Source organism: Motacilla alba, chromosome 2 (genome assembly GCF_015832195.1).
Source record: "Motacilla alba alba isolate MOTALB_02 chromosome 2, Motacilla_alba_V1.0_pri, whole genome shotgun sequence".
In the NCBI taxonomy this organism is placed as follows: Eukaryota; Metazoa; Chordata; class Aves; order Passeriformes; family Motacillidae; genus Motacilla; species Motacilla alba.
Genome location: NC_052017.1, coordinates 34,904,644 through 34,929,128, shown reverse-complemented (window position 1 = coordinate 34,929,128; position 24,485 = coordinate 34,904,644). Strand labels below are relative to the sequence as shown.

Here is a 24,485-nt window from a genome sequence, read left to right as displayed (position 1 = left end):
AACAGATTGATAAGATGCAGTCCCTGGAGATTTTTTCCCAGTGCCTGAAACTAAGGATACAATAAAGTAAAACTGGGATTAGGATACAAGTGCTTTTTCTTTAGAATGTCATCAAGTCCTACAGTGCTGGCCCTGCTTAGTTTGCCTCTATGCATCAATGTTAAACATTAGTAAGTTATTTCAATACTGGGTAGGAAGAAAATATGAATGAGGCATCCTTGTACAAACAAAAAGTTGTAGGCAGTGTCTGTACTACACAGCCTGAAATAGAGGTAGATCAGATATAAATGGGGTAAGGAAAGAGGTATAAAGCATAAGCAATGAGGTTCACTGGAATGATGGGAAAAATTCAGATGTTTGCTTCACAGGTGTTCTTCCCAGCTTTTCTGAAGGGTTGAATTAGAAGGAAATCAGATAAACAGGAAGCAAATTGTGAAATGAGGATGACAAAATAGGAAAGGTGAAAAAAAGGAAAACAACAAATCAACAAATGAGGATAATGAGGTAAAGCAGTTGTTACAGAGGCAGCACACAGCAGAGAGAGAGAGAGAGAGAGAGAGATACAAAAGTAAAACGTTTTTCAAGAATCCACAAACTTTGGTTTTTCTCATCAGCTGGGGTCTCAGGCTGTCTTCTTCTGGCAGTTTTCCTGTAACAGGGGTAAAGAAAGAGGACCACCACCCAGGTCTTCTTGCCCTAAAATTTATGTCTGTGTGTACTGAGGAAAGGCAGATGGTAGATTGAGATGCCTCAGTGGGTGAGGGTATATAGAACCATAAAGCATGGAAAAGTTTGAATCCGTTTGCTCTGCAAACTTGTGTATAAAAGACAGCAGACTTAAAAACAAATAAAGCCCTACTTCATACATCAAAGCATGGTGGTAACACTATGGCTTTTAAGTTAAAAAAAACACAAACCATTGGATATTAATCAATTGACTACAATTTCTGTGTTGGAAAGTAGGTAATGAACCTTTGAGGAGGTTGATAGCCTCACACAAAGGCTGGGAGAACAAGCAGCTGGGAAAGCTTTCGAGCTCTATGAGCTCCTTTGCCTCAGCAGACCCACGACTTTGAGCCCAGGGTACACTGTTAAGCCAAAGAAATAACTTGACCAGTTATTAGAAAAGAGGACCAAAAGGGAACCCAGATAGCAGCCCATCATGTTTCTGCCTGTTTTCCTGCTCCTTTTCTGTTCTCCTCATTTTTTGTGTGCCTCCTAAGGAAAATGTTTAGCCTTGCTGTCAAAGATTAAATCTTTTCCCAAAAGAGCTGTAAACCCACTAGAAGAAATTATCTTAAAAAATCCCCAAAAAACACCAAAACTTTGCTTCAGAGGGATTAGTACAGATTATGCAATGGCGGATCTGACTGTGCTATGTCTTTGCTTTTTTTCAGCCTTTCTCTGCAGGTAAATGCTAGATCTTTGAAAATCTGAAATACTGTCTTTGGAAATATTTGAACTCTCTGGAACCAGATCAGGAAGGCTGTACAGCCATGGTGCTCTCCAAGGTTAGTTAGTCTTCTTTAGACAGGTTACTCTGTGCAATGTTGACGTGGCTCAAAAGTCATTAGCTCAAAGAAAAGATCCCTTTGCTACCTGCATTTTCCTTTTCTTTGCCTCTCTTCCAAGTGTTTTATCTCTTCTCCTTGTCAAAACAAACCACCAAAACCCCAAGTATTAGACTCACTCCACACTCTGAAAATAAATATTTTACCATCTCCATCACTATCTAAAAACTATTGCACAGCCATTACTAAGCAGAAAAAATCCCATCAGGTGGTAAGAAAAAAGGAGGAATTGTTTAAGTAAAAGCTCAGCTCATAGTTCTTCCTTCAGCTCCTGACTTAACTTTGACTCCTGTATCTTCCTCAAAGATTCAGGGAATTTGTAGTGGTGGTTGTTGATGATATGAGGAAGCCGCTCTGTCCAGCCTGACTGGAGAGCATCATGCCCAATCCTTACACAAGTCTGCTGTTGAGCAGCCATCTGGACTGCATTCCCACCCTGACACCTGAGAAACACCCCAAAATCCAGACTCTTTGCATTATATCTCAGTGTCTGGCAAGTCTGCCCACAAGAGAGGGAAGCCTGCAATGTTTCAGGCATTCACAACCATCCTTTGTTGGATTGGGGCCCAGTGCCAGGATTTGTGCTATCTTCTGCTGGCATGGACCAACATTGGAATCCAACCCTTGATATTTAATTAAGAACAGTATTTGGAGCATCTGTTTGCAAAAGCAGTCAGAGTGGATTCAGATAATGAGCACTTTGCAGCATGTTGTGAGGCCATGCATTTTGTTATTTAGAGCTTTCTTGGAACTGAATTCCCTGCAAATATACACAGGATAAATTAGAAATAGAGTGTAAATGTTCTTTCTTCTTCTGACCCCCAACACAGTAATGACTGTATGTAAACGGACACTGCAGAATCACACAGAGAAAATGTCTTGTGAGCCATCTGATAAACCTAAAATTAGAGCACTAGTTTGTCCCAAGAATTGGCTCAGGAAGTCAAATCACTTAAGCATAGAAGGAAGGATGCCAGAGCAGTAAGAAACAAAAAGCATAGCTTGAATTATCCTTCCTTATTCATTATTAAAGCTTTGATTTGATGGGTTTTTTTCTGAGAAGTGGATGAGACTTCAAACTACAAGATAATTACTGATTTACCCAGTGAATATAATGTTTTACACGATGAAAGTTCTATAGAAATGAAATGAGAGTTATTTCAAAGTACAGGCCGTTAAACTCACACACTGTAGAATAATAGAAATGGTCTCAGCTAGATTTTGTTTCTGATTACAGCTTTTGCTGAGCAACAGAACCTGATGGACTGTCATTAACCCAAGGATCTAAAAATGCTGGTTAATAGATTAATAAACCCTGCTTACTGCCTAAACAGCTATTAGTGAATGCCCTTTGACATCTAACTTTCATTCTTACATTCTTTCTTTAGGAAATTGTGATGGGGACCTTTTTCTTGTGCTACAATGCATAACAGAAATGAGGATTTGGTGAATAAGGTAAAAAAAATTGAGAGATAAGATGCAAAGACATTAAATGCTTTCAGACAGGACTTTCAAGAGGAGGGTGTGATCATAAACAAGAGATGCTACAACATTTTTGTTCATGATAAGGGACAGCCCATGATGGGAGTTTAATGGGCTTCATAATGCATTTCATCAGACACTTTTATGTTCCAAGCTGGTCTCTTCCACAAGGCTGGCAAGCTCTTTCAACATGCTGAGGGAAGTCCAATCTGCAAAGACCAACCACTTACAAAAAAAGGAGTGTTGATGAGGTGTAGAAATAAAAAAATGCAGGAAGACAGGATATAATGACTCCAGCTGCCTGAGTAGGCAGGAGGAGGGAGGGGCAGCCATTATCCAAATACAGCTCATTACAAGAGACAGAATGGAAGCAGAGGGCCAGACCTCTTGAAAAAGACAACCCAGGGAGGTATCTGCAGACAGGAGAGTATGGGGGCAAGTTTTTGGGAGCACTGAGAAGGGCTCTTTGTTCACTGATGTCTGAGCACCACCTGAGTGTCTGTCCTCTGCAAGAATTGCATGAAGTGACAGCAAGGGGCTGCTTGGGTGGCTGCATTGCATCCTCAGCCTGCCCTGGGAGCAGGGGGAAGGCTGATAAACTGTGGCAGTAGCCTTTCTTTCTGTCAGTAAATTACAGGCTGGGGTGTGGCATTTAAAGTGCTCTGTAGGAAGGAAGATGAGAAATCTTTATTTTCAATTATATGGAAATGCACACAGCAGTTTTGGTATTTAAACTGGCATACATTCATGGAGGTGGAGGCATAAGAAATTGAACTCCCATCAAGAGTGGCAGAGTATTTCTCTTCAAGGAAAATGCAAAAAGATAAGAATTCAGATAAAGTAGCTTGTTCTTGGAGTTCAGGGACCAGCAGCATGTAGAGCAGCTCTTCCTAGGCCCAGATTTCATCTGAGGTTCTTGTTTTTCTGTATCTGAGAGACCAAAGTAAGCACCAGATCAGTATGTCCATATGCAGGCATTCCCTTTTGTATGCCATGGGTCTATATTGATGGTTTAATGCAGGGGAAACATTCCCTTGCACATAAGGAACTATTTTCTACAATAAGATAGGTATCTGGGAATATGACTTCATACTCCTGTCTCCTCTGCATGGCTTGAAAGCTGTATTTACTGTCAAAGTTAAAGTGCTTCTTCTTTAAACAAATCATCATCTGTACTAAGAATTAACTTCATTATTATGCAATGTCAGTATTAGACCTTTTTATTACTATTAAAGTTATTTGCTTACCATTTATAATTTACTTACATGGACAATTAAACTATATCTGCTACTTAATTTGTTTCCAATCGGTTGAATTTCATGATGTGACTAGCATAACAGCATGTTATTTAAGGGAACATGTTATGAAATAATAGAAGGAAGTTCATACATTGTTTAAAGATTTGCAAAAAAATAGTTTTCTTAATGTAATTTTTTTTGGCATAAGCAAGCCTCTCAGTGACTGTTTAGGCTACAGAAATTAAACTACTGCTGGGCATCTAGCCTCTAACCCTCTAACCTTTGAAACACTGAAATAAAACAGATGGTTCCTAATAATAGGGTTCTTGATAACTCCCAAATTTCTTGAGCTAGACCACACCACTGTTTTATAACTAAGAAACAAATGATATAAAATGATGGATGCAGTGTTTCAGTCCTCCAAAAACTTCTATTCTCATGTGCTCATGCGTCCCACGAATAACGTGGTTTTGATAGGGGAATTACTGTTGCTGGAGAACATAACTACAGAAAAGCTTTCCAGTATGATCAATCTCAGAATCACAGCAATGAGGGCTGGAAAGGAGTCCAAAAGTTCATCTAGTTCATCCTTTTGCCTTGTGGCAGAGCCAGCCAGGCCATTTCCACATCCAGCAGATGTTATTAAGGCCACTCTTTGGCCTCCTCATCCTATCTCCAACCAGCCTTTACAGTTAAATTCTTTTTCTCCTAACATGTAACCTAAGTTTTCCTTGTTGCATTTGAAGCCCTTTAGGTCTCATCCTCTCCATAGGGAATATTCTGATAAATAGTACTTCATTCCACTTTTCCAACCACTTACACATTTGAAGAGGCATCACATTCCCCCTCTAATTGTTCTCCTTGCCTGACAAGATAATTCCAGTTCTTTTAACCTATGCCTATAAAGCACAGTGTCTGATAGCAGAGGGTTATATGTTGCTCTCATCCACCAGATCCATCCTCTCCTCAGCCTGTTCTTCCACCATGCAAGAGTAAGTTTGACTTTTCTGTTAAATCCATGAGATATTTTAATTAGAAATGGTGCATGTTAATTAGTTGATGGCAATTCTTATGATATGTAAACAATGTAAAGGATGAAATAGAAGTGATTATATGCAAAACACCTCTGGTTTTGGTTGACTATGTAGTGGAACCTACCCCTTGCTGTCCAGTTTTTACCATTTGCACAGAAAGAATATGTTGTTACTTCATACTTGAATTCCTGGAGCTTCTGATGACTGTAAATTTTTGTTTTCTCTCCTTTCATCAGGGCAAATAGTGCTATCATCATCCAAGGGTAATATCCCAGTGAAGATCTGCTGAAACAGATCTGAAGACTCAAAACCTATTCAAATTTATATATCTTCTAATGTCAAAAAATTTTATCTCGTTCACAAAAACTGAGATGAGAAATAAGATATTTAAAGTAAACTGGCCTGTTATACACTTGCTTGAAAGAGGTTTCCCATGTGTATTCTCTTAGAATCAATCATAGAATCCCCTTGGTTGGTTTTTCTGTATTGCATCCTACTGCAAGCATTTAGTGTAAGAGAAAAGCAAATAATTTTTTCAGTAGATGTCTAAAAATAAAATGCATTTGGATTCTTTTGTTAAAAGATTCTGAATCTTCCTGCAACTTCTTAGAAATGTTAACCTAGTGGGATATTTCCAAGTCCTGAGCTGCCTCATTTCACAAGAATCAAGAGGAGCTTGGTAGCTAAATACTTAGGCATGTTGGAAAGTCTCTTTAGCACCTGTCAGTGGTCAGGGCAGATGCCCAATGCCATTCTTTGAGCAGTTTGACTGTTTTGGTTCAGCTCAGTGAGATGAAAGGGTAAAGGACCAAAAGACTTTTCTTAATAATTTCTTATGCCTTGAAGGAGCATTTGGCCCGTACTGCTTTTTTTTTTTTTTTCCCAGATCTCAGCAGTACACTATAGCTTACTTTGCAGATTCCAGAGAATTACTAAAAAATTCATAACCTAGAAACATAAAAATGTAAACAGTAATGCTGGATGCTGCACTATGCATGAAAACAACTGATGCCAATTCTAAGTATATACTGCTAATCAATGTAAGTAGATTTGTAGACACTAAAATGACATCTTTGTCTTTCTTCCAACATGAGAAAATGAAACTACAAGAGGCAAAACCAGCAGAAAACAAACTCAGTGTTGAAATCGGTCAGTAGTGCTTTCAACAGTCACTTGCTTAATTGTTTCTTGCTTTTCTTGTGCTGCTGCCAAGAACAAAGGTCATATTTAATGACTGCCTAAATAATTTGCAATACTTTTTAGACTTGGCCTAGAGGTGGCTGATGTGGATCCTTTTGTACTTGGTTGAAAAGTCTCATATGGATTACCCAGTTAAAGAAACATTATCCTTCTAAACTGATTCAAATCCCTTCACATCCTCCAAAATACACACTTTTTCTTTTCTGTTTCATGTCAGATACTGTAGTGACAGCTCAAACAAAGCAACACTGTTTGTTTCAAGATTATAGAGCACTCAGGACATCCACATCACCTTTCAAGTAAATTTTTGAAGCCATAATCCTCTGCCAAACCAAAAAGAATATATGTCATCATAGCATCATTGTAACGACATGACCTTAATCAGGAGTCAGAAAAAAACTGCAAAAGCTGAGGGCCTAAGTCTTCTCTGTCCTGTCCCCCAAGTAGAAAATGTCATGGCTCCATCATTTAGAAGTAGTGGTTTACTGTCTCTGGTCTAGAAAGTGAAATCCAACACGATCTCATTTTTTTAATGACAGGACACTCCTGGTATTTACATACCCTTTTCTTCTTGCATTATTATAGGCCAGTAGTTGGGCAGTAAACAAAAGGAAAGTGTTTTGTAACAAAGCACTTCATGGTGAGGTGAAAACAGAAGCAAGAATAGAAGAAAATGGAAAATTAATTTCATAATATCAAGGACAGTCTGAGACAGACTGTTAGGTTCTCCAGTCGGTCCCAAAGCTGGGGCACATGTGCCATGTTGAGGAGGGTTGGCAGTGGAAAGCACTGGGGCTCAAGACAATGAATTTCATTCCATCTGAGGGACCTAGGTCCTATTACAAGAATGACCCTGTAGTTTCTGTATGCCAAATCCCACACTTGCCCTTGCTGAACTTCATTTGATTGGTGATTTCCCACCTCTCTAATTTATCAAGGGCTCTCTGCAGGGCCCCTCTGCCTTTGGGGTAGTCTACAGCTTCTCCCAGTTTAGTGTCATTGGCAAACTTTGAGTCCCGTGTGCAAGACATTAATGAAGATGTTGAAGAGAAGTGGGTGGAGAATCATCCTGGTTTAGGGCAAATCTGGGAGAAAACTTCCAAAGGGGTCGCTCTAGAAAGCAAATCAAAGCAGCCCCTCCCCCAGCTGGCTTGGGAAAAGATTTCCTTGGAGAAAAGTGGAAAAAAACCCTGTTTATTTAACAAGCAAAATATTCACAAGCATAAAAAATTAATAATATTAACAATAAACCCTCTTGCTGTTCTGAAGAGAACAGCAAATTCAGAAATTCCTTTTCTTGGTGTGTAGCTCAGCTCACTCAGTCTCTTATCAGTCCCTCTGGCACTGGAAAATGCTGCATCCCATGCCTGTGGGCCACAGGTGTGAGCTCCTGGTGTTTTTCTGGGTTTTCAGTCTAGAGCAGGGCTGATCAGTTCCAAGAAAAAGAAAAACCCAGTCTGGGGAACTTCTCTGCCTCAGCTAGCTAAAAAAAAACTAAGTAAAAGCAAAGGAGAGCTCTCTCCCACTGTCCGTGCTGCAGAAAAAAACAGTCCATGAGAGAGAATGCAGGGGAGCAAGTGCAGTTTCTGAAAACAGTTTCTGGGTTTTCTCCCCCCACCTTTGCTCTCAGAACCAGTTTTATTGGTGTAGAACTTAATATCCAGCATAAACAGAACAGAAGATTGGGGATACAACCATCATAAAGTCACCCCAGGACAAGGATGGGGCCCTGGGGAACCCCCTTATGGACAGGACACCAATCTAATGTCACCCCATTTTCTATAACTCTTTGTGCCTGACCCATGAGCCAGTTGCTCACCCATTGCATAACACTGTTATCCAGCTGTGTGCTGGACATTTTGTCCAGAATTATACTGTGACAGTTTCAAAAGCTTTGCTGAAATCCAAAAAGATTACATCTACTGGCTTATGAGGTAATCAGAGTGGAAAAGCGCCTCTGGAGGGCTCCTGTCCTCAGGGCTCTAAACAGTCAGATTCTTCAAAAGCTCCAAGGACACAGACTGTACATACTCTCTGGGCAATGCTTTCCCATGCTCAATTTCCCTCATGATGTTTCTTTGTATCCAGTCAGAGCATCTCCTCTTTCAAGCTACACCTGTTTTCTCACATGCCCTTGCCATGCACCACCATGAAAACCCTGGTTCTATTCCTCAAAAACCTCCTTATAGGCACTGGAATTAAACAATGTGCAAAAGCAGAAGTAAATGCTAAACAGGCTACAATTTTTCCACAGTAACATCAGACCTTTGTATCGGTGTCTTCTCCCATTTCCTCTCCTTCACGATCCTGACTGAGCATTAGCTCCCTATCCTTCCCCAGCATGCTGATCCAGCAAGGTGTGACAAACAGCTGCAAGGACACCTGTGTAGAGGACCACTGACTTAAAACAGACTTTCATATGCATAAACAGTCTCTCAGAAACATGGAATGCTACATGTCACATCTTCATACTCATCTTCAGTATCGTTGGTTTGGAGCTAGGATTAACCATCTATTATCTCTCAGTCACAAAAGCTGGAAACCAAGCTTGAATTTATGTTTTGAATGCAAACTGATACTCTGAAATCATTCCTTGGCCCGGGAGTATGTGCTGGTAACACATTAACCAATGTGAGAACTGGTAGCACTGCATCTATACCTAGGCATGTGCTTTCAGACCTTGCCAGACAGAGGGAAGAGAGAACAGCTAAGCCTTGCATATGCTCCGTTTCCCTCAACAAAACCATAAACCAGCAAATTGTTACACTAACCTTAACTTGCACATCGAGACATCCCATTGAAATGATACGCTGTAGGCTTGTGATTAGCTATCAACAGATTGTCACTTAAATGTCATCCTTCACAAGTTATTTAAGACGAAATAAATTTAGCCGAGAACCAAGCCACACTGGGGGAAGTTCAGCTTGTAGAAATTTGCTGTCCTGTTAGCTCTGAGCCACACTCATTTTTAGTAGTGTGCAATGACATGGGTAAAACTTACCCATATTTTGTATGATGCGGACACAGCAAATGTTAATAATTATTAATTAGTCATTTGTAGCAACAGTAAAAATATCCACAATTACTCTTATTAAACCCAAACTGGAAGACCGCCTTTCATTCCCAAGGGAACAGGCACACTACCGGATCATGGGAATTAGGAAGAAAGTGCTTTCCTGACTGCATTCCACTTTTGTTCATTACTAATGCATTTTTCAGTCTCAAAAAGCATGACAAGAAATCCAAGTGCAAGAGGAAGGCATGGGGGAGAGAGAGAAAAGCTGTCAGTGTACGAACTTGAACTTACTAGCACTAGCCTGGCACTCGCTAACACACATCCATAAACTGTACTGGTAATAAATAGCATGAATGCTCAATTCAGAATTTGAAGTTTTGCTTATAGGAGGCTCTTCTGAAGCTTGTTACACTGTTTTCAGCAATGTCCAGTCTGCTAAGGAATGGCTTGCCCATTTCACATTTTTTCTCTGCAGTACTGCCAAATTCCAGGTCCTTCTCAGCCATGGCATAACACGTCTTTCTATTTCAAGGGGCATTATTATTTCAGAAAAAAAACCCCAAAATTGTGGTTAACACGTGGTGGCAGCAGTGAGTAGCAAGGAAGGAATGATGACATCGATACTGAAACTTCAAGGAGCATAAGGTATGGGCACATTCCACAGAACTGCTGAGTTTTCCATATGCCTGTGTGTATATTTCTGCATTCGTTATGTGTCTCTTTGTAACTCTAGGTGTGAGTATGAGTTTTTCCTGAGGGCATTTCATCCCACTGTGTGTGTGTGTGTGTGTGTGTGTGTGTGTATCTGAATGCTTCTAAGGAGCAATTCAGACCACAGACAGGAACCAGATGATCCTCACAAACACAGGAGCAATGTAACACTTCTGGGCTGCTGCTGCTTAGCCTAGGCTTCCCAAGCCTAGGTTGCAGCAACTGCTCTTATAATACCTAATGCCAGCTCAGGGCTGAGGATGGGATGCTGAAGCCAATAGTGAAATGCAAAGAGAAGGGTGTGCCTTGTTATGTTGGGGTGTCATGCCCTTCTTCTAGAGTACTGAGAAGATGGCAAACTAGTTAAAGTTAAGTTAAGTTAAAATAAATAAGTTAAAGTTAAGTTAAAGTTAAGTTAAAATAGAGCTGTATGTAATAAATAAATAAATAAAAAGAATATTGAACCAGTTAAGCAAATAACAAGTATGTTTATTATTTTCAAAATTTTCCTTGAAGAAAAATAAATATTAGTTATCTGAACGTTGTCAGCACTATGTCAGTGTCAGGAGACTTAATTTTGGAAATTACTTTGCTACTTTGCATTACATCTGAGCAGCCTAAAGATCAAGTATCATAACACATCTCTGGGCTCTGACTCAAGAAAAGGCACAGTAAGTGTCAGGAAACATGAGTAGATTAGTATTTCTACCTCATTTTGGGATGTGTGAAGCTACATTTTCAAATGACAGGCTGCAAGTGGTGTAAGAACTACTTCATGAACTCCTCTGCAGCCTGTGGAGCAGGGGCAGAGTAGGTGACTCCTGTGAGCTGAAGGACCTCCCCACCATAGCCTGCCTTGCTCTTCAACCAGTGCCCTGGGAAGTAAGGGAGGAACAATAGCATGGCTTTGCAGGCACACCAAGGAATAAAGTCTATCCCCAGAAAAGCTGCCAGCCACTAACTACAACAGTAATTCCAAGCATCCCTCACCTATCATGGAATTGGTGTCATTAGTGAGATGTCCCTTCAAAGGCAGATGAGAAAATGGGAGAACATGACAGCATATTATGGTGTTATAAACAATAAACTAAGCAAAAGGTTAACATTTGTAGTTTTTCACTGCTTTTTAAAAAATACTATGGACTGCAATTGTCGTGGTCCACAAATTCGTGATGACAGAATTGAAGGCAGATGCACTTGCAGCGTTTTCAAAGCTGTTTCCCTAAGACTGTAGTATTTGTAATAAGTGTGCATGAAGAAGGGATGAAGCGCTGTTGAAACACAGCAGTGCTGGAACCATAATAATGGTGATAGGATTTAATGTGGGAAAAAAAAAATAGTAAGGCAGGACTTTCCACTGATGCAAGCAGTAATAGCCCAATAATGTAGACTGGTCAGCCTTGTATTGCCATTTCTTTTATCCTGACTTTCATGTGTGAAAGCTATTACTCCTGATGAATCCATATTCCAGTCTGTGTCTTCTCATGATCTGTACTAACAACTCCCACCACACCCTGGAAGTGTCCTCAGTGGGATTTTATAGTAGCCTTAATGCTGTTGTTCACGCAGGCTGATTGGTACCTTGTCCTGTGCTGTATTGCAGAGATGATTATAACATTGCCAGGCAGTAAAGCCAAAGGGGAGGGGATGTAGACATTTTAACATGTAGACTTTGAACCCCCCCACTTACTGCCTGAGAAGAAGAGTTATCCTTGCCACAGTAGGGCTGTGTGAGAGAATGCAGGAGAGGAAAAGAGAAACCACATGTGACGAGTCCTGCCTGAGCCCAAAGAAATGCCCTGCCAAGGCATCAGTGAGTATTCTGTCAGAGATCCTATCAGCCCAAAAGAACAAATAGAGAAAAGATGTTAAGGATCTGTCTTGGGTTTTCTAAGGAGCACCTTGAAATTTTGCTAGCCTGCTGTGTTTCCCAGTGCTTGCTCCTCAGGATGGATCAATGCTTTGGAGGGAAACAGGGAGCAAGAAAGGAGGGCAGAATAAAAATTATTTGCATTAGCCTTGCACCTTCCAGAGGTGTGAATACAGGACAAGTAGAAAAGGTAAAAAAAAATAAAAATCCCAGACTTTCTTTGTGTTCTTAGCAGGATTAGGTTTGGGGAACATGTGGCATACGCTCCACCATGCAGCAAATTTCAGTATTCTAAGTGGTCATATGCTACAAAAATTTAGTTGCTGAGTGTGACAGTAGTTTTACAGCACTGTTAGAGGATGGCAAGAACCACAGGCCCATTGCAGTTTCATTAGCATAATTGGCATCCGCACTTATATGGATTCAGCATTACTGAAGCAGTTTCAAAGGGACTGATTATGTGCTGTATTCCTTGGAGCAGAATTTCAGCTGGAGATCCCACTGGGATGGAGAAGGCATGAAAAAGAGCCCTAAATTTTATAGTGTTGTGTCAGTATTACTACAAGAAAAGTGTGGTAATAAAAGAAATTTGTCACACATAGGCAATTACCAGCTTAATGGATTTACATTGTTCTTTTAGATTTATCTTGATCAGTTCTCTGTTATAGCTTCCTTTGATTATCTAATAGGTTTGCTCTTTCCCTAGAAACTGAACTTCAATATTTTCTGTTACTTGCATGCAGAATGTAGCCACTGACTTTGTGATCTAGAAAACAAGGGGTAGCAGCACTGACACCATTAAACGACTTGTTTCTGCCAGCAGCAGATTGTGCTCAGAGTTTTTTCTTTTCCTTTTTGAAGCAAATGCCCAAATGCAACTGCACAGCCAGCAGGGCAAAAACAGCAAGGAGGGTGCAACATCATGCACTTGCTTGTCCCCAAGTCTGAGGATACAGACTAGAACAGCCAAAAAAATTCTCACTATGGCAACACCTGCTGAGAGCTCCAACCTGTACTTGGATCTTGCTCAAGTTTCAAGGATGTCTCAGCTACCTTACAGCTCTTTTTCCAGCCAGTCTTGCACTGCAACATAAAGTCATCAGGATTCCACACTTCTTTCTTTTTCTTCTTTTACCCTGGATGTGCCAGAAAGTGGGTGTACTCCTCCAGGATGATTTTGCACTGGAAGGCTAGCGCAAGGATGCTTAAGAAGGTTGACAAACCAGACTTGTACTATTTTTTTTGAAAGCCATTTCAGTTGTTAGATAAATATAACACATTTTAACCTATATATATTTTTATATATACATTATATATCATTATATACGGGCTATGCAGATTTGCCATCACAAAAATACGTGTATGATGCAGTAAGGAATAGTGAAATAATGAAAAATTATGTTTCTGCTCATGTTACAGTATGTGTACCTGCAGCTGTGCACAACCTGTGAGACCTGATGGCTGCCAGCTCCCCTGCCCAGGTAGGGGCACTGAGAACCTGCCGAAGAGTTTACAAGGACAGAAGCTAATCCAGTGCTGACTTTTGCTTTCACAGGTAGGAACCCAGGTTCTCATTCTGGAGGGCAGCTGTGACATCTTTCTGGGGAAGGGTCTCCAACACCAGGTCCCTGCCATTCAATTACCCAAGAATTTCAGGGATCTGTCCTTAAGTCTCAGGGCTTAGTGGCTACAGGATCCCATCTAGATTTATCATGTGCTACAAATGAAGAGAAATCTGTTAGTAATGGAGAGCCAGTAGTCTTTTAGATAGTCCTGTGTCTCTTACCATCCCAAATTAATTTACCCCTTCCCATACCTTGACCATGCAATTACATGATTTAAATGTTTTCAAAGTAATGGGTTTGCATTTTTTTCTTAACCCAAAGGGGATTAGAACACTGAGTGTGAATGTTAAATAGAATCACAGAAAAGACCACAGGTGCCCTTAAACTGTCTTTGGAACACAGAGAAGAAAATTGTTTTCTCCATGTTCTTCCTTAGACCGCTGTGGGAGACAGCAAAGAAAGCATCACATATTTCTTTTGATATATCATAGAGAGTGAGCTGTGGGGTGCTGTAAAACACTGTTAAATGCAAATATATTCTGGGAAGGATGATTAGATTTAATAAAGGTATTTAAAAACAACACTAAATATGTCACTGGGAATACAAATAGATTAGTTCTGATATTTTTAAATTAAACTGATATAAGCATTTACATTTCTTTTATTTTTTTTTCTTTTAGAAGAAAGGAAAGAAAATCTAGGTTTACATTACAAAAGGGACAGTGAGGATTTCCCTGTTTGCTCTCCAGGGTTTTCTTAACCCTGGTATTTTGAATCAGTGAGTTGAACAGAAACGGGATAGCTGTGGATCACAAATGAGGAATCAGATACATATAGAATTGATGAGGTGATTAATATCACTTTCTTTTACATGTCCAAGAAAATCTGTTGTGTCCCACACAGAAGTGTCTGTTTTGATGGGAACAGTCACCACCTATCCCACAGTCTCTTTACATGGTTTCAGCAGGAAAAAAAATTACAGTTTCTATCTATGATAGTCATTAGAAATCACATTTAACAAGGAACAAAGGGCCCTAGGTCAAGCTATGAATGCCCAGAGACATCCCAGCCTTGCTAGCAGGATGTGCTTTCACACGTGCACTTGGCAGCAGCCTGTGGAAGCAGTCCCATGACTCCCACCCCGTCTCCCTGCCCTGTGCCGTCCTTGACCGTGCTTAGAAGGATTATTTCTGTGACTGTGCAATGAGCTGGCTCAGTGGACAGGTCTTAGTTAAAGACCATTCAGGAAAAAAAAAAAAAAAAATAGAAAGAAAAAAGTTCTTTTTCAGCCTGGCTGCCCAGGTGGCGGAAGCAGGTTCCTGGCAGTGCATCCAGGGATGCTCACATCCCCAGCTGCTTGCAGCAGCTCCTGTGAAACCACAGCCTCACTGCAAAACTCCTCTTCTGAGGAACAGGAAAGAGTGAGGGGCTATTAGCTCACTTTATCCACACTCGTTTTCCTGACATGGAAGAGCACCAAGCTGGTTCCGGGGAGCTGGAAAAGGGATTGTGTGATAATGGAAATGATGGTTGTGCCAGCCCCAAGCATTCAGAAATCCTGAGCTGGGCTGGCAGAAGTCATAAGGTCTTTAAAAATAAGAAAGATAGTATTTCTTTTGATTCTTGCTGCAGTCTTAACCTTTAGGGCACATGAGATACTGACTGCAGATCTTCTTAGACTTTTCAGAGGGACTAGATTGATACAACCACAAACCAAGATTTACATACTGCTCAGAAAATATAACCAGCCTTTTCTTGGCTCTTTATCTACCCAGCATACCTGACACTTATGTATCAGAAAACTGAATCTAACCCTGATAACTTAATCAGAACTTACCAGGCTGCTGTGCTGGGCATGTGCTGCCTGAGGCTGGCTATGATTCCTCGCTGCCAGCTCCAGATGAGCAGTGAGGTCCCTGAGCTACAGGCAACCTGGGCCACTGACCTGCTGGTGTGCCATTCACCCCATTTTGGGTCACCTCCTGCTCCAGAGCCTGCCAAGTAAGTTGTCATCAGGAAATACTTTCCCCCTGCACTCTACTGATTTAATTTGGCAAATCCTCTGAAGATCAAAACCTCCCATGAACCAGTAGGAGTTTCAGATTATGTATATCTCCTCTTGGGTTAATGGGTGATCAGAGAATGCCCAAATGCATTATTTATTATGCAGTTGAAGTGTTTTGACAGAGTTGGAAAATCGGCTATCCAGCTCAGCACTGCTGATGGTCTGAGAGAAATCACAAGAATTATTACACTGGGTGAAAATCTGCAGCTCAGCACATGCAGACCTACCAATACATACACACAGATCCATATCTTACATCGAGATACGCGATTTTCACTACCATAATTTAAGTGTCAACTTTCTTCTTCCCTCCCCTCCAGTGTGTCCTCACACTGCTTGGCCCCATGCAGGAAAACAAACATTGATTTCAGGTGGATGAATACGTGATTCCCAGCCAAAACCACTTTGCCTTGCACAGTACTTCTGTTTTGCATTGTGAGTCATTACCTGTACCTGTGAACAATGGGCTAAGCAGTCACAGCCTGTTTTATGCAGGATCTGGCCACATCAGTGCAGGGGGAATTGCTGGGTTCCCATGCTGGGAGGGCAGCGGTGCAGTCACCCCAGCCCCAAAGATGTAAATGTCTGTAGCAGATGGGAAGGAGTTTGTGCTGGGTTTTTCCATAGGGGAGAAGCAAAGGTATCAGACACTAAAAGGACTTCTGAGCTACATTTTATTTGTATTTGTTTGGCACAAAGAGAAGCACAATTCTGGCCAGACTCCACAAGTGAAACTATTAATAATGCCAGATACTAACACCAGATACGATCATGCAATGGAGCTGATCCATTGCTCCCACCAGATGCAGTGCGAGGCTGGCACTGGCGGTTCTGGGTGGCTGGGGAAAGTACAATGCCGGCTGCAGCAACCTGGCTTCCTTTTCTCTCCAAAAAGCTGCCAGAGACCTGTGGATTCAGGACTCTTTTTGTCCTATGATGTCCTGATGGACATAATATTTTCTGGAAGTGTTAGAAGTATAGCCATATTCATTCACCTCGACTTCACCAGTTTGCCCCCAACACAAATGTGTCAGACCCCTGAAATCCCCCTGGTGCTCAGCAACTCTGACCTTTGGCTGGGCACTGCCACAGCAACAACCTCTTCCTTACAAACCCCCAGCAGGAGGGACCATCAGAAGCTTTCTCCGCCCCCATCAGGCGCTCCTGCCGCTCGGCCGCGGCTGCCGGCGGCCGTGCAGCCCTGCCCGTGGCTGGGATTGCACTGAAAACCAGCCCAGCCACGGCCTCGGCCCATCCCCGCTCCTGCGGCTGCCAGACGCGGCTCAGGTTACCCGGGAGCGACACTGACAGCGCTCGGCCCTGTCCCCGCATCCTGCCACCGCCGCCTGCCTCAGCCTGGCAGGGCATGACCTCTGCGACAGAAACTGCATTTTTTTTTCTACCTAAACGGTGTCTTTGCAGCTGAAAGGGTGTTGTTTTGATGCTTACAGAAACTTGTGAAAGAAATGAACACGAGGAAATCTTAGCTGGAACAGTAATGCAAATAAAAAGAAAACTTCCACATTCAGCCAAATGTCTGCTCTAAATGACGGCAGTAAGGAAATAGATGTATTTATATGGGTATAACATACAGTGATGTGTAGGTGGGTGTGTCTGAGCTATAGTGCAGGGAGGATGTCACTTAGCCTTGGATCCATGGCAGATCTAACAGTGATTCTCATCCTCAGTTCATATTTTGGAGGACAATCAACTTGAAGCCAACTGTGACGGTAACACAGCTCCACAGTATGATTGCAGGGCATAATTCTCGGAAACATAATAAATAAATTTCATATTATTTTACAGAATTGGAAAACCTGCAGTTTAGAAACACAACTACACAGTGTATGCAGCACTTTCAATACCTGCTCACATTCCAGTTCACTTACCAATGGGCATGTGGGCAAATGCAAAGTCTTTTCCTAAGTCAACATTGTGTCGCACAGACCAGTCGTCTGTACAGAGCCATTGCCAAATATGCTACATGGAACTTTTCCAGTATTTCTGTTAAATTAGGCTATTTCAGTGTATGTAAATTTAAATTTAGCAAATTCACCTCATGGCAATGTAGTACTCTGCAGTCAGTACTTTAGGGAATATTTGGTGTTAATGTCTTCAGTAAAAGAGCTTTAATTACCTTCATCCCAGTGCTGGCTGATGTGGAGGTTATTCTTTCCACTTTTCCAAGAAAAGTATCATACTTTTCTGTTTAAAAAATGAAAATACAGGTTATTCAGCATGCCCTACAAGTTAAGAAACTCAGGCTGTGCCAGGTAAGGAGGGAGAGCAGATAACCAGTACAGACTCTAAGCAGAAAACACACCATATGCAGCTTGCTGGAGCTCAGGGCTCAATCTTTGCACCCACTAAAGAAAAAAAAACAAAACAAAAACCACTGATTCCAGCACTGTAGTGGCAGACCCAACTATGAAAGAGCTGAAATGCCTTTTTGATTTCATTTGTTGTGGATATGTTCTAGGAGAGGGCAGGAGCAGCAAATTATCAAATCCTAATTAATAATAAAGTTGGAGGTATTTTAATGCATTTTATCTGTGCATGTCAACTGTCAGGTCCAAAGCAGCTCCAAAATCCATAGTAATGAAAAATCTCAGACTAAAATATCCATATATTAGGTTCTCTGACAGCTGCAACTGACACAGTACTAACCCGTACCTGTATGACTCCATTTTGTTTTAATATTTTATACAAATGGAAATCCTTTAGCATGAGAATGAAGACAACATCCTGAAAACAGGAATAAAGTTGTCTATTAAGATGCAAAGATAAATGCAAACTGTTTGCTTCATTTTCTCTTCTTTGAGTTACAAATTTCTCGCTGTCATGAAAAACCTTTTCATCTTTCCTGAAATTCATCACTGTGGCACTCGGTTGACAAATGTATTCATCACAGTAGTGTATTTCCCAGAGATTCCTGTCTTCTGCCTCAAGCATTTTATTCCTTTAGATGATAAAAGTATTTTTCTGAGAAGAGTTTACATACATACCTGTGTGGTTGTAGGCTCACGCACATCATCAAAGTATTAAAAAAAACCCCCTGTACTTCCAAGAAAAAAATCAGCTTTAAGGATGGATATTCTTTATGACAGAATCTTATTTCCACAATGGCTGCACAGTGATCGTCTTTCCACCGTGTTTGGACAGTGAAACACTCTCTACTGTAGCAATTAAGGAGCATGCAAGTGTATTTTATGAACTTGAAAAAATTTTTGGAGGTTCTCAATGTGTGGCAGTGCAGCTACATTACTACATTTGGATGTGTAATAGTCATTTACATGAGATGGCATCAGGCAACACGTTATTACTAGGTAAGAATGCGTGTGTGTATAGCTACTGCATTTTGGTTTATATAGCTGTCCTGGGGGGAATGAGAGCTGAGAAAGTTGACTATTACTGCAGCAACTGTGGTATTGGAAAAAAAAGATTTTCTTCACCTTGGCTTTTCCTTATAGACACTGCTCCCTTTTTAATGGCACCTACTCCCGGAGTGTTGGGTGTGAAAGGTGAACTTATGAAAGCAGAACCCCAACTTGTCCTCCTTTCTGAGCTCGTATTGTGTTACATGTAGCTAATTTTCAGAGGTCTCATTTCCAGTGGAATTTGGCTAGTGGAAAAAATGTCTTTTCCCTTGGTTCCTTACCCCTACCCTGGTGACCACTTCAGTGCTTAATAGCCAAATACGTAAACTATTCACTGGCATCGCTTTCCCACAATTGAAACCAAACCAGTCTGAAAGCAAAAACCAGAGGATATAGTCAATAAGTGATCTTTATCTCATCAGGAGAAGAAATTTATGTATGCAGAAATCCTCTACTCTAAACAGGCAGCTGGTTGCAATATTAGAATTATATCATCCACCATCAGAAAATAAGGGGTTTGGGTGCCCAGAAATTTCTCATTCAGAAGTCAGATCCTCTATTTTGCTTCTCGAATGAAAACTGGCATTTCCATTTTAGTACTTTCACTACTTCCACTTAATACTTTGCTACAGAACCGGTGAAATGCATTTCAACAAAATATCCCTGTGTAGCGGGTGAAACCTCCCAGCAAGACTTCTATGGTGGATAAAGCTTTCAGCCAGCCAAGGTGACTGACCAAAACTCATCCCCTCTCATTGGGCTTAGGTGCTTCCTGTTGAGTGTTAGTCTTTAAAGAACTGGCCAAGCCAGAAAAAATAATTTGCAAAATCACATCCCACTGGAGTTTCCAGTTAGTCGATACTGTCCACTCTGATATACAATGAGCCTGAAAAACTCCCAAAACATTTTGAGGCATTTGGTTATTTATATAAACAAAGCAGAGTATTTTGTTGAAGAAATAAAATGTAAGTAAAACATTCCATTTTGTTTATATAAAGAAATATGTTAGAAAATATTCTAGTCTATAAATACTTATTCAAGGTAGGTTGAGGTGAGGCTGTCTAAGGGTCCTGATATTCACTGTGTTTTAAGAAGGAGTCATCTTGGGGTGGGCTAACAGCAGAAAATATGTTAATTATGTTTTTCTTTCTCTTTCCATGTCTCAGGTAATTTTAAAGATAAAATTTATTTCTTTAATGTTTATTATATTCATTTTGGCTTCACAGTTGCTCAGAACTAATAGTTTTTAAAGATTTCATTCCCAAAAGCATACAATTTCATTTCACTACGCCTGGACAGTTTGGAGACAGTAAAAAAAGAAATCATAAGAAGATTTTGGATAAAATTCTCCTCCGTGTCAGCCCAGAAGCCAGGGTCCCTTGTACCTTTCCTATGCCTCTTTGAGACCCTATCCTGATGAAGAGATAAACTTAATTTATGGGGAAAAAACGTAGCATGTTCTTCAAACTAGAAGAAATGTGAACAAGATTTCTAATACACAATTCCAGATAAAATTGCTACCTTTGTAAAAGCCTCATTGATATCCCCTTTTTACCAGTGTTACTGTGTATTTTTTACCAGCAATACTGTAAAATAGGCAGCATAAAGGCACACCGAACATCTTGCAAACTTCCTGCAACATTTTTCCAATCGAAATGTGAGTGATGTAATTTCTTGCCATTGCTGCCTCATTCTATATATTCTTGTTTTCTCTCACTTATACTTGAATTTTCCTTAGAATATAGGACTGATAGGAACTTAGAGCTGTTTTGCTGGCCCCTGTCCCTTGCTGATTGTTCAAAGGACACTCATATTTGCCCTACCCTCCTCTGGATATTAAATTTGTTCCTTGAATAAGGAGGGCACAGGAGTTGTCTCATCTTCTGTCTGCATCAGACAGGTATTAAATTGGTCAGATGAGCATAATGGTGCTTTGGAAGTGCCAATCGATGCTATTTGATTGATGAAGACATTATGATACGTAATACGTTTCCACTACAATCAGTAGCTATGAGCAGCCAACAATTCAAAATGTAATCTCTGGGACAGAACTACAAAACCTTGACTGGTTTAGATTTTGATGGATAAAATGTGTCACAGAATGTGTAAAAATCTTTATGATGATGCTCCCAGCATACCATTATAAAATGAGCGTGGTTTCCATCTAGCTCCCCAGAAGTGCTGATTCAGGGCCATAAAGAGAAATGCATCCCTCTGTAGGAAACTATAACATTTCTATTGATTTCAGACACCTTGTATTCTGTGCAAAAATAAAATTAGCCCTGCTTTAATTTAGGAGTACAGGGCAGTGTTGGAGATCAGTGGCAATGAGGACTCCTGGATTCTATTCCTAGCCACAGCAGTGACTCATGCCATGACCTTGTGTAAGCCTGTTGACCTCTGTGCCTGTTTACCCACGTTGGACAATGAAAAAAGAATGAATGCCTACTTCATTGGGGTTGAAGCCCTCAGACAGAAAGAGCCAAGTATACAGGCATTCCTGGCAAAGTAAATAAATCATGAGGACATTTCCAATGAGCTCAAGAAATATCTCCAGTATGAGGTTGCTGTGGTCTCTTCAATTTGATCCTGTTATGTATTTCAGTGCAGCACATATGGTCCTATCTTTAAAACGCTGGGTAGTGTTACGTGCTGTGGGATAAGTTACAGCATGAAGATTTAATATTAACATTAATGGGAGCTGTGCAGTTAAAGCCTATGGCTCTCTGCTGAAAGTGTGCCCTTAGAAGAGCCAGGCTGCTAATAATTTACAAATTGTCCAATTAAAAAGTGTTGTGGAAATTTCTAACTTCTGCAGGCGTATCTTCTGAACTCTGTCAGAAATGCTGTGGCTTTTGGTGTGTTTGTGTGTCAATACTCAGACTTGTGTGAACCATTCTGTGAGCGTTCCTAAGGGAGGCTTGGGCAGTTACCTACCCTTTAACAAGACATTTAAAAGTACTCACTTCCTTGCAGCACTGTTACATCTAACTTCTGAGGTGTCATTTCTGTTTTGTTTCTGTCACTCTGCAGTCAAATACTGTATTTTGTGGGACACTAGCAGATCAGACAATACTGATACTGATGATATTCTCTTTTTTTTTTTTTTTTTTTTTTTTTTTTGTTTTGTTTTGTTTTGTTTTTGTTCCAGTTCTAATAACCATTTGGACCGGTTTTCACAGGATAAGGAGAAGGCAGCAATTTATATTGTGACCTGAGTAAAAATATCCACATGCAACTGATTGGTATCAGGGAAACAACACTCAGAAAATCCCCCGCTTCTGTGTTATCCCCCTTCATGAATGCAAGCCATCTCAACAACCTCTCGTGCTTAAACTGAAACAGACAGGGATCTCCACAATCCGGATTTTTACTGCTGCATTTTACCATTTGAACTTTTTCATGCTATATTATCTTGTAACCCGGGGGGGGGGAAAGAAAAGATCAGTGGTCAGAGGTTTGTTGGTTGATGACATATTTAAGTGCAGATGGTACAGCCAACAGGACTATCCCATGCTGTATCTTGAGTACTGGAGAAAGGAGCTGGAAAATCAATAATGTAAAGATTTGCCTTTCCCCACTGAATCAGGACCTGGCTCCAAGCTGCACTAAGTGCTCCTGAGACAGGTGAGACATTTTCATGTAGGATAAACTGTCTACATAAATTGTTCAAAATAGCAGGTGAGCTGAAAGTAGATGTTTTTCTGAATAACTCCAACTCATGAACTTCATGGGGAGAAGAACTTTATCAGCTCCCAGACATTCTTTTCACTTTGAAAAGGAGCAGTCTAATCTGAGGACAGACAAAGGCAATGCTTCCTGATGTCATTTTCTCCTTCACTGACTGCATTGATAAAATTATCTCTAATTTCCACAACCACTGGTCTCTTTACTGCATTGTTATCACAGTCCTTAACTGTTTTGCATAGTGTCAAAATCTACCTGCTTCATATTTGCAATTTGCAAAATACTTCTATTCACAAACAAACAACAACAACAAAAAAAAACCCAACCCCATAGGTACACAAATACACAAATAATAAATTAGAGGGCTACTTGAAATAAATTAAAACATTTACTTATCATAATCAGCATTTCTGGACATATCCAGATGTCAAAAACATTCATTTAGAAAGTGTGACAATGTTGTTTTTTTTTTCCTTTGCCTGGTAAAATCAGACAATTCTTAACTGGTTAAAATAAAATAACCCAAACAAACGCATTCCATCAGATCACTGGTATTCAAAGCTAACTAAAATAGTTATCCTCAGCTAGCACCTATAGAAAACCCTTCTGTTCTCATGCTGCCAGTCTCCAAAAGAACATGTCCATGTGCCAGGCTCCTGCTGGAATCAATAACAAGAACATGAGCGAGAGCAAAACCACACAAACGAGTGTTCACACAGAACACACTCGTTGCTTTATTAAACATTCATTTTCCTTAGGTTAATAATAAAGTCTAAGTAGATTTAAGTGTATGTGGAGCATTAAGAAGTCACAGTCTATTTTGAAGCTACAAGAAAATCAAGAAACTTGAAACATTCATATCAGCGTTGTTTGTAGCAGTATGGCAGTATGCAATTCCAGAAAGCCTCAGTCTGCTTTTTTGCCTCTTTTTTTTTTTTTTTTTTTCAGGGAAAATTAAAGTTCAGGAGAAAGTAACTCTTCCCAGTCATAGTTAGCAGGCTGGGCTGGCTGGCTGCAGCATTATCTTATGGAAGAGCAGCACAGTCTGATTCCAGTGTCCTGTGCGCTGCTTCTCGTCCCTTTCACAGGAGGTTTTTCAAGTCCCACCCATGTCCCACCTATCCTAATATATCACTTTGTGCTTCATGTACAGCACACAATAAGCCTATAAATTATCTGTCAAAATACAGAATCGGAGCGTTGCAGATGACATCTCCGCTGGGCCTCTGCCAAAGGAGGTGAACACTGAATAAATGCATTGCAAAACCATCTTTCTCTTTTTCGAGTTAACTGTCTTCTGTACTCTATGTGTACATGTCTGCTCCGTCCGGCGTTTTGTCAGAGCGCCTCTCCGAGTGTTTATCCGGCCTGCTGACACTCCCCGGCACGCTGCCCCTCCAGCTCTCCATCCTTCCCCCGGGACCAGGAGCTCACAGCTGCCTTTGGTACCGGAGCGATCCCGCCCCGGACCAGTCCGCCTGTGCCGGTAACGTCCGTCCCGGGGCTTTTAGCTCCGAGTGGCCGAGCCCCCGCCCGGCGCCACCCACGGGCCGCGCTGCTCCCGGGCCGTGCCCGCTCCCGCCCCGCTCCCACGTGCCCGTCCCACGTTGCCGCCCCGTGCCGGGCCCGCCGCGCCCGGCCCGCCAATCAGCGCCGCCCTTACTCTGTC

At 41.0% G+C, this 24,485-nt stretch overlaps 1 long non-coding RNA gene across 1 annotated transcript; it reads left to right on the top strand.

The window, feature by feature from the left end:
* Positions 1–9,231: 9,231 nt before the first annotated feature.
* LOC119697608 lies at positions 9,232–24,385 on the top strand. The gene is made up of 3 exons (XR_005255886.1): positions 9,232–10,186; positions 13,542–13,677; positions 22,281–24,385. It is a non-coding gene; the product is annotated as an uncharacterized LOC119697608 (long non-coding RNA).
* The last annotated feature ends 100 nt before the right edge of the window (positions 24,386–24,485 follow it).